Here is a 10,046-nt window from a genome sequence, read left to right on the forward strand (position 1 = left end):
TTGTTCTTAAGGGCAGCACGGTAGCATTGTAGATAGCACAATTGCTTCACAGCTCCAGGCTCCCAGGTTCTATTCCGGCTTGGGTCACTGTCTGTGCGGAGTCTGCACATCCTCCCCGTGTGTGCGTGGGTTTTCCCCGGGTGCTCCGGTTTCATCCCACAGTCCAAAGATGTGCAGGTTAGGTGGATTGGCCATGATAAATTGCCCTTAGTGTCCAAAATTGCCCTTAGTGTTGGGTGGAGGTGTTGACTTTGGGTAGGGTGCTCTTTCCAAGAGCCGGTGCGGACTCGATGGGCCGGGTGGCCTCCTTCTGCACTGTAAATTCAATGATAATCTATGATTAATCTAGGACAAAGGTTCGGCACAACATCGTGGGCCGAAGGGCCTGTTCTGTGCTTTATTTTTCTATGTTCTATGTTCTATGTGCCTAATCTCCCTCATGTTTCAGAAGCGACTGCTCGAAGAAATAAACATTCCATTACCTTAAGAGATGCAATTTATGCTAGAATCATTCCTTTCTATTGGGAAATAAGGATGGAAAATGAATTGAATAAAATAACAACCATCATACAAAACATAGCCGATAACACTGCCCTGGATAAAATTTCTAACGAAATGCGAGCAATTCGAACCGTGGCCTTACAAAATCGAATGGGACTTGACTATGTGCTAGCCGAAAAAAGTGGCACCTGCGCCCTGATTGGTGCAGAGTGTTGCACTTTCATTCCAGATAACTCAAAAGAAATTAAAGATTTGGCATTACATATCCAAAAAGAAATCAAGAAACTTGATCCACCCCAAGTTATCTCTCTCTGGGATAAAATGTGCGGGTGGCTTGGACACGCTGGAATGTCCACAATAAGAATAATCCTATTCTCCTGTGTAGCTGTATTCATCATTTACATAACATACCAATGTGCTAAGTGCATCAAAGAACTATTCGCTAAACGCAGGGGACCAACTGTCAGAATGATTCAAACTAACCCAACTGCACCCCCATTGGATGAATTTGAAATGAAATATTATTGTTGAAATGTTACTGATCAATCAATTATTTGACTGTATTATCAACATATTAATACTGAATCAGTAGTATCAAATTTGATATATTTATTAATTGTTATTCTTTAAGAATTTAAATAATTATTGCTGAAATGCTTGTAATGCAATGCTTATCCAGTCTATTGTTTAAAACTGCAATGACAATATGAATGAGTTACTCTTTGCGCTTTTACCTATCCTATCGCATTAATGATGTATTTTATCTTATTGTGATAATATCTCACTTATTCTTTCGATTTATCAAAAGGGCTGACTGTAGAAGCCCGCTGTTTCCTAATACATCTAATAGGTAAAAGTGATAGTTCGAAAGATAGCTATTTAGTATTGCGGCCCTGGTCTATTGAATCACTCATAACTTCAGGTGATTTAAAAACATACATTCAGCATTTCAAGAACAGAGCAGCAAACAGAAATTCCTACTCAGCTAACAAATACAATTGCAAGATAAAGTGACCAAGGACAGGGCAGTCTCCATGGCAACGCCACAGGAACCTAAAGGCGCTATGGTATTCAGTAACAAACCAGTTCAGGTCATTTGCGATAACAGCATTCCATAACTCATACAGGAATTCATTTCAGGTTCATGTTGCATATTAAAGATGGACGGCTTACCATCAAATCAAATGTATTTGATTCTAACCCAAACCAATTAGGGTTATATTGGGGTGTAATTAGATGGCTAAAGACAGATATGATACAGTATAACTGTGAAGTTTTTGTTGGCCATTTTTAGCTGGATTTCTCTCTCTTTCCGGAATCAATGTATACTTTGAACTATTTGCTGTCTCCCTGTCTTCATATTTCACTTTTCAAACTTTGACTTCTAAAGTTATTACGAGCTATTTGCCTAAGCAAGAAAATCATTTCTGTGATTCTTTGAAAGTTTCAATTGTCTACGAATTGCCTTTTAAATGACTTTCACTTGTAATCAATAGAAAATTCTTATTTGCACAAGAGAAGTTTTAACTTAAATTTCTACTGAGATTTATTTGATTCGCAAAGTGCAGCTGAATCCGGATGGTAGATCTATCAAACTCTTCCCCCCCCCCACTACTGTCACAGACATCCATCTCCCTGATATTGAAAAAGGACAAGAATCCGGAGAAGTGTGGATCATACCGTCCGATATCATTGTTGAATGTAGAGGCTAAGTTGTTGGCGACGGTGTTAGCTTCTCGAATTGAGGACTGTATCACGAGGGTTATAGGCAAGGATCAAATGGGGTTTGTGAAAGGGAGGCAGTTGCTGACAAATGCAAGGAGGTTGCCTAATTTGATTGCGATGCCCCCGTAGGGAAAGGAAATGGAGGTGGCAGTGGCGATGGACGCGGAGAAGGCTTTCGACTGAGTGGAGTGGGTATATCTGTGGGAGGTGCTGGGGCAGTTCGGGTTCGGACAGAGGTTTTGTGGACTGGGTCCGGTTGCTGCATAGTGCACCGGTCGCAAGTGTGAGGATGAACTGGGTGAGCTCGGGATATTTCAGGCTGTACCTTTTCTCTTTACCTTGGCACTAGGGCCTTTGGCAATGGCGCTTAGAGCGTCGAGGGATTGGAAAGGGATTGTGCGGGGGTGGTGTTAAGCATAGGGTATCGTTATACGGGGGAAACCTGTTGTTATATATTTCAAATCCATTGGGTGGCATTGGGGGCATTAATGGGGATTTTGGAGGACTTTGGCTGGTTCTCCGGGTACAAGTTGTATGTGGGAAAGAGCGAGGTGTTCCCGATTGAGAGACCAGAGGGCAGGAGAGAAGGTTGGGGGAGCTGCCGTTTCAGGTAGTGGGGGAGAGTTTTAGATACCTGGGCACTCAGGTGACACGGGATTGGGCGCTGTTGCATAAATAAAATTTGACTCGGCTGGTGGAGCAGATGAAGGGGGACTTCGATAAGTGGGATGTGCTGCCGCTGTCATTGGCGGGACCAGTGCAGACAATGAAGATGACGGTGCTGGCAAGGTTTCTGTTCATATTTCAGAGCCTTCCGATCTTCATCCCAAAGTCATTCTTTAAAAAGGTTAACATGCTGATCTCTGGTTTGTGTGGGCGGGGAAGACCCCTCGGTCAAAAAGTTTTTTTTGGAGTGTTGGAGTGGGTGTGGGGGGGGGGGGGGTGGGGGGGATGTTGGCGTTGCCAAATATAATGAATTACTACTGGGCGGTAAACATCGCTATGGTTAAGAAATGGGTGGTGGGGAGGAGTTGGTATGGGGACGGATGGGGGCAGCTTCCTATCAAAGAACGGGCTTGAGGGCATTGCTAACGGCGCCTCTGCCGTTATCGCCGGCCAAGTACTCCGTGAGCCCTGTGGTGATGTCGGCCTTGAGGGTGTGGGGACAGTGGAGGCAACATTTGAGAATGGACGGTGCCTCGGTGTGGGCACCAATCTGTGATAATCATAGGTCTGCACTGTGGGGGGCTGGATGCGAGGTTTCGGGGGTGGCAGCAGGCAGGGTTTGAGCGATTCAGGGACCTGTTCATAGAGGGCAGATTTGTGAAATTAGAGGACCTGGAGGAAGAATATGAGCTGCCCAGGGGGAATGGTTTCGGGTACTTGCAGGTCCGAGATTTTGTGAGGAGAGAGGTGCTGTCCTTTCCCCGGTTGTCGCCCTTGGGGTTGCAAGACAACGTGTTGCCGAATGAGGAGATAGGGGACTGGAAGGTGTCTGAGGTCTACAAAGAGGTGATGGATTGGGAGGGGGCCCCGCTGGGGAATGTAAAGTGGAAACGGGAGGAGTGTTTGGGTGAGGAAGTGGAGGCCGGGACGTGGGAGGAGGCCCTGCGGAGGGTGAATGTGTCCTCGTCGTGTGCGAGGCTCAGCCTTATTCAGTTTAAAGTAATCCACAGAGCGCATATGACGGCTGCACAGATGAGTAGGTTCTTTGAGGGAGTAGAGGACGGGAGTGGGCGGTGCGGGGGGAGGCCCACAAATCATGTCCACATGTTTTGGGCGTGTTCGAAGCTGAAGGGGTTCTGGAAGGGGTTTCCAGACGTAATGTCCGAGGTGTTTAGGGTAAAAATGGCCCAGGTTCCAGAGGTGGCGATATTTGGAGTGTCGGAAGCGCTGGGAGCTCAGGGGGTGAGAGAAGCTGATGTCTTGGCCTTTGCCTCCCTGATAGCCCAGAGATGGATTTTGGTTGGATGGAGGGACTCATAGAGCTGCCGAAAGCAGGTGTGTGGGTGAGCGACCTGGCGGAATTCCTTAGGCTGGAGGAGGTCACGTTCGCCCCGACGGGGTCGGTTGTTGGGTTCGCTCGGAGGTGGAAGCCATTCATTGACTTCTTTAAGGAGGATTGAGATGTGAGCAGAAGGGGAATGGCAGGGAGGGGGTGTTAAGAGGGTTAAAAAGGGGAAGGTGGGACTGGAGGAGGGGCCATGGTGTGGGGGGGGGGGGGTAGTGGGTGTTGATTATTTATTGCGTTGTATAATTTTACTTCTGCTTTTGTTTGTTTCATTTGTTGTTTGTTTATGCAAATTCTTAAATAAAATATTAAAAAAAAACTTTTCAAGTGGCTTTCAATCAGTAAAGTTTCAGGAAATCATAAGAACTGGGGTAGAACCTTTCTGCTATTCAATAATAATAATCTTTATTATTGTCACAAGGAGTCTTACATTAACACTGCAATGAAGTTACTGTGCAAAGCCCCTAGTCGCCACACTCCGGCGCCTGCTCGGGTACAGAGGGAGAATTCAGAATATCCAAATTATTTAACAGCACGCCTTTCGGGATTTGTTGGAAGAAACAGGAGCACCCGGAGGGAACCCACGCAGACATGGGGAGAACGTGCAGACACCGCACAGTGACCCTAGCTAGGAATCGAACCTGGGACCCTGGCGCTGTGAAGCAACAGTGCTAACCACTGTGCTACCGTGCCAAATTAAATCATGCCTGGTCTGAAAGTTAACTCTATCAACATGGTTCGGTTCTGTAATTTTTAATGTAATTGCCTAACAAAAAGCTATCAATCTGGATTTTGAAATTTTCAGTTGTCTGAGCCTCAGCAACATTTTAGGGGAGAGAGTTCAGACTTATACTATCTTCTGTTTGAAGAAGTGTTCTCTGACATCATCTTTGAATGGCCTCGCTCTAATTTTAAGGTTGTCCTCTTTTGTTCTGCTTCCCCACAGAGAAATTAGTTTCTCATCATCTTTGCTATCAAACCCCTTAATCATTCACAACAGCCTCAATTAGCCAATCTCTTAATCTTTCCACGTTTAAAGGAACACCAACCTAATATATGTAGCTTGTCCTCATAACTTAATCCTTTTAACTGTCGGATCATTTGGGTGAATCGGCTCTACATCCCCTCCAAGGCCAGTATCCTCTCCCTGAAGTATAATGCCTATTAGACCAAAGATCAAAGAACAATACAGCACAAGAACAGGCCCTTCGGCCCTCCAAACCTGTATCGGTCATGATACCAACCTTGGACAAAACCCTCAGCACTTCCTAGTGCCATATCCCTCTATACCCATCCTATCCATGTAGTTGTCAAGATGCCTTTTGAACGCCGTTAATGTATCTGCTTCCAAAACCTCCCTGGCAGCGCGTTCCAGGCACTCACCACCCTCTGTGTAAAAAAACCTGCCTCGCACATCACCTCCAAACTTTGCCCCACAGACCATAAATCTATGCCCCCTGGTGACTGGGAAAGAGTGCCTGTCCATCCACTCTATCCATGCTGCTCATAATCTTGCAGATATCTATCAGGTTGCCCCTCAATCTTCGTCGTTCTAATGAAAACAGTCTGAGTCTATCTATTCAGCTTTTCTGCATAGCTAACACCCTCCAGACCAGGCAACATCCTGGGAATCCTCCTCTGCACCCTCTCCAAAGCCTCCACATCCTTTTGGTAGTGTGGCAACCAGAATTATGCGCAATATTCCAAGGGCGGCCTTACGAAGGTTCTGTACAACTGTAGCATGACTTGCCAGTTTTTATACTCTGCCCTGTCCAATGAAGGCAAGCATTCCGTATGCTTTCTTGACTACTTTGTCCATTTGTGTTGCCACTTTCAAAGATCTGTGGACCTATACACCCAGATCTCTCTGACTTTCTATATTCCTAAGAGTTTTGCCATTTATGATATATTTCCCCTCTATGTTAGACCTACCAAAATGCATTACCTCCCATTTCTCTGCCCAAATCTCTATCTGTGTCCTGCTGTATCCTCTGACAATCCTCAACGCTATCTGCCACTCTACCAACCTTGGTGTCATACGTGAATTTACTAATCAGACCAGCTATATTTTTCTCCAAATTGTTTATATATACTACAAATAACAGAGGCCCCAGCACGGATCCCTGTGGAACACCACTCGTCACAAGCTTCCATTCATAAAAACAACCTTCTACTGCTACCCTCTGCCTTCTGTGACCAAGCTAGTTCTGTATCCATCTTACCACCTCACCTCTGATCCTGTGTGACTTCACCCTTTGTATCAGTCTGCCATGAGGCACCTTGTCAAAGGCTTTACTGAGGTCCATGCAAACAACATCCACTGCGCTCCCCTCATCAATCATCTTTGTCACCTCCTCAAAAAACTCGATCAAGTTAGTGAGGCATGACCTCCCCTTCACAAAATCATACTGTCTATCGCTAATGAGTCCATTTGTTTCTAAATGGGTATAAATCCTGTCCCCAAGAATTCTCTCAAATAATTTACCTACTACCGCCATGAGGCTCACTGGTCTATAGTTTCCTGGATTATCCCTGCTACCTTTCTTAAACAGCGGTACCACATTAGCTATTTTCCAGTCCTCTGGGACCTCACCTGTACCTAATGAGGATACAAAGATGTCATTCAAGGCCCCAGCAATTTCCTCCTTGCTTCCCTCAGTATTCTGGGGTAAATTCCATCAGGCCCAGGGACCTATCTACCTCAATGTCTTACAAAACACCCAATACTGCCTCCTTTTTGATGTCAACATGACCCAGTCTATCCACACACCCTACCCAAGAATCATCTTCCACAAAGTCCTTTTCATTGGTGAACCCTGATGCAAAGTATTCATTTAGTACCTCACCCATTTCCTCTGGCTCATCACATAGATTCTCCCCACTGTCCTTAAATGGTCCAATCCTTTCCCTGATCACGCTCTTGCCTTTTACATATGAATAAAATGTTTTGGGATTCACCTTAATCCTACTTGCCAAGGATTTTTCATGATCCCTCCTAGCCGTCCTAATTTCCCACTTGAGTACCTTCCTACTTTCTTTATACTCCTCAAGGGTTTCAACTGTCCCCACCCTTCTAGTCCGTACAAAAGCCTCCTTTTTCTTTTTGACGAGATTCACAATATCCCTCGTTATCCAAGACTCCCTAAACTTCCCACACTTATCTTTCGTTCTCTCAGGAACGTGATTTTCCTGAATCCTAATCAACTGTCACTTGAAAGACTCCCACATGTCCGATATTGATTTACCCTCCAACAGCCGCACCCAATCCAAATTCTTCAACTCCTGTCTAATGTTATCATAATTTGCCTTTCCCTAGTTTAGCACCTTAACGCGAAGGTTACCCTCATCCCTATCCAAAGGTACCCTAAAACGTACGGAATTGTGGTCACTACTCCCAAAAGGTTCCTCTACTGAAACCTCAACCATCTGCCCAGGCTCATTCCCCAATACCAGGTCCAGTACTGCCCCTTCCCGAGTTGTATTATCTCCATATTGCATCAAGAAGCCTTCCTGGATACATCTTTCAAACACCTAACATTGTAATAAATCCTCAACATTGTGATTGCTCCCTTCCTGTTCCTGAGCTCTATCCAGATTTCCTCATTGTATGAGCCCTCCAAGGTGTCCTCCCGCAGTACGGCTATAATATTCTCCTTCACCAGTAATGTTACTCCCCCACCCTTTTTACATCCCCCTCTATCTCTCCGGAAACATCTATATCCTCCAATGTTCAGCTGCCAATCCTGCCCTTCCATTAACCACGTTTCTGTGATAACCACAATATCAGGGGCGGGATTCTCCCGCACTTGGGGCGATGGCCCGACGCCATCCATTCCCCGCTGAGGCCCTCATTCTACTTGGATGGGCGTTAGATAGCGGGATGTTTCTTGGTACTCCAAGCACTGGGAAACACCCGGCTTTTTGCACGCTTTTTACGGAACTCTTACCATTCAGGTTGACTCTGTATGTTTTCAAGAAGCAGTTAGACATAGTACTTGGGGTGAAGGGGATCAAAGTTTATGGGGGAAGGTGGGATAAGGCGATTGAGTTTGATGAATAGCCATGATCGTAATGAATGGCGGTGAAGGCTCGAAGGGCCGAATGGCCTCCTCCTACTCCTATTTTCTATGTTTCTATGAGTCAGCAAGGTAAACATACAAGCAGATAAATAATCTGATTGATTCCTCCATGGGTGGAGGAGGATGTTGCTATATTTACTTGCTATAAATATGGCAGTCGATAAGGTTGCCCTTCTTTTATCTAGATATTGATATTATATTGCTTTCAGAGTCGCCAGGTATCAAATGATACCGCCACAAGGTTCAACCGGGTATCGATCAAAGAGCCAAACAACCAGTCAGTTAGTTCAAGATCAATGATACTTTATTTACACACAAGATTAACTTACACATGCAACATAAACACTACGAGCTAAACTACACCTAACAACTATAAAAACCTGTACTTAACTTCAGGCACCCGGCTTAGGTCAGAGGAACAGTGGCCTTTGTACGAATCTGGATCTGCTGGGTCTGGAGAAGTAACTGTGGTTCAGCTAGGATCATCCATCTGGTAGCGAGCGTTGAACTTGAACTTGCTTCTGGTCGTGGTGCTGCAGTTGGAGATGGACGTTGCCGGAGCGCCAGGTTCAAAAGAGATCGAACACATGGCAGTGTCTCTCTTTATCCTTGGGGAGTTTCGCGTTATTTTGGGCGGTCCTTAGGTTTGGACCCAATTAATTGGGCAGTTCCCGATCACTGCCTTCGATCTGAGCCAATAAAGGGGCGGGTGCCTTGGGCGTGTCCTAAGCGGTTATTGACCCTGCTGTTCATGCTTCCTGAGTAAAGGGAGTGGCGCCGAAATGTCTGGGCTTTTATCGGTTACCTGAGTATCAATCCTTTGTCTTACGGAGATGGGCCATTAAATGCTAATCGGTTGGGGGTTTCAATGCTGTCTGGATTCTCTGCTCACGAATATACATGCAGGCTCTGTGCCTGCCTGAATCTTACATTGTCCATATTTCCCTTTAGGCTTTGCGAACGTCCATGTTTCTTGTTGTAAGTGGCCATCCCAGATGGCTAAAGTCCGTCCTCTTGATCCTAAACGCGAAGCGTGATGGATCTCACTACCTAATCTTCTGCTGTTCTCTGGTATGCCGGGTGCCCTTAATCAAGGACAGGTTCTATCCTACTCTGTTCTTATGGATTGGAACATTTACCTTAGTTTTAATACATCACACATCTATAAAACATTCTGAGGGGGCACTATCACATTCAATCATACATTTTCAACTTCTTTACTCAAACAGGGGAACCTCTAACCGTCCTTATCTAAACTACACTTATGCTGCTAGCTAATAACCAAAAGAACCTATATTACAGTACAAAATAAACAATGGCAGCATCACATTTCTACTTAACACTTATGCCATTTACAGAGAGAGTAATTTGTCTTGAAAAACCGCGGAATTTATTAGGCAGAAAAGGGTTCAGAAAGAGTGTGGGGTCTGTTGAAGTCCGACAAAAGTGTCTCTGAGTGTGTATACTGGGGAGCGGGAGGCTTTCCGTCGCCATTTCTGAAGTCTGAGTGTCTGGACGATACTGCAAAGTATTGCTATAATCAATAGGGCTTCTCCGTGTAAGCAAGGGAATACCACTTTATGATATTATCGCACCATGAAATGAAATGAAATGAAAATCGCTTATTGTCATAAGTAGGCTTCAATGAAGTTACTGTGAAAAGCCCCTAGTCGCCACATTCCGGCACCTGTTCGGGGAGGCTGGTACATGTGGGGGTATCAGTGGCTGTT

Source organism: Scyliorhinus torazame, chromosome 13, assembly GCF_047496885.1.
Source record: "Scyliorhinus torazame isolate Kashiwa2021f chromosome 13, sScyTor2.1, whole genome shotgun sequence".
In the NCBI taxonomy this organism is placed as follows: domain Eukaryota; kingdom Metazoa; phylum Chordata; class Chondrichthyes; order Carcharhiniformes; family Scyliorhinidae; genus Scyliorhinus; species Scyliorhinus torazame.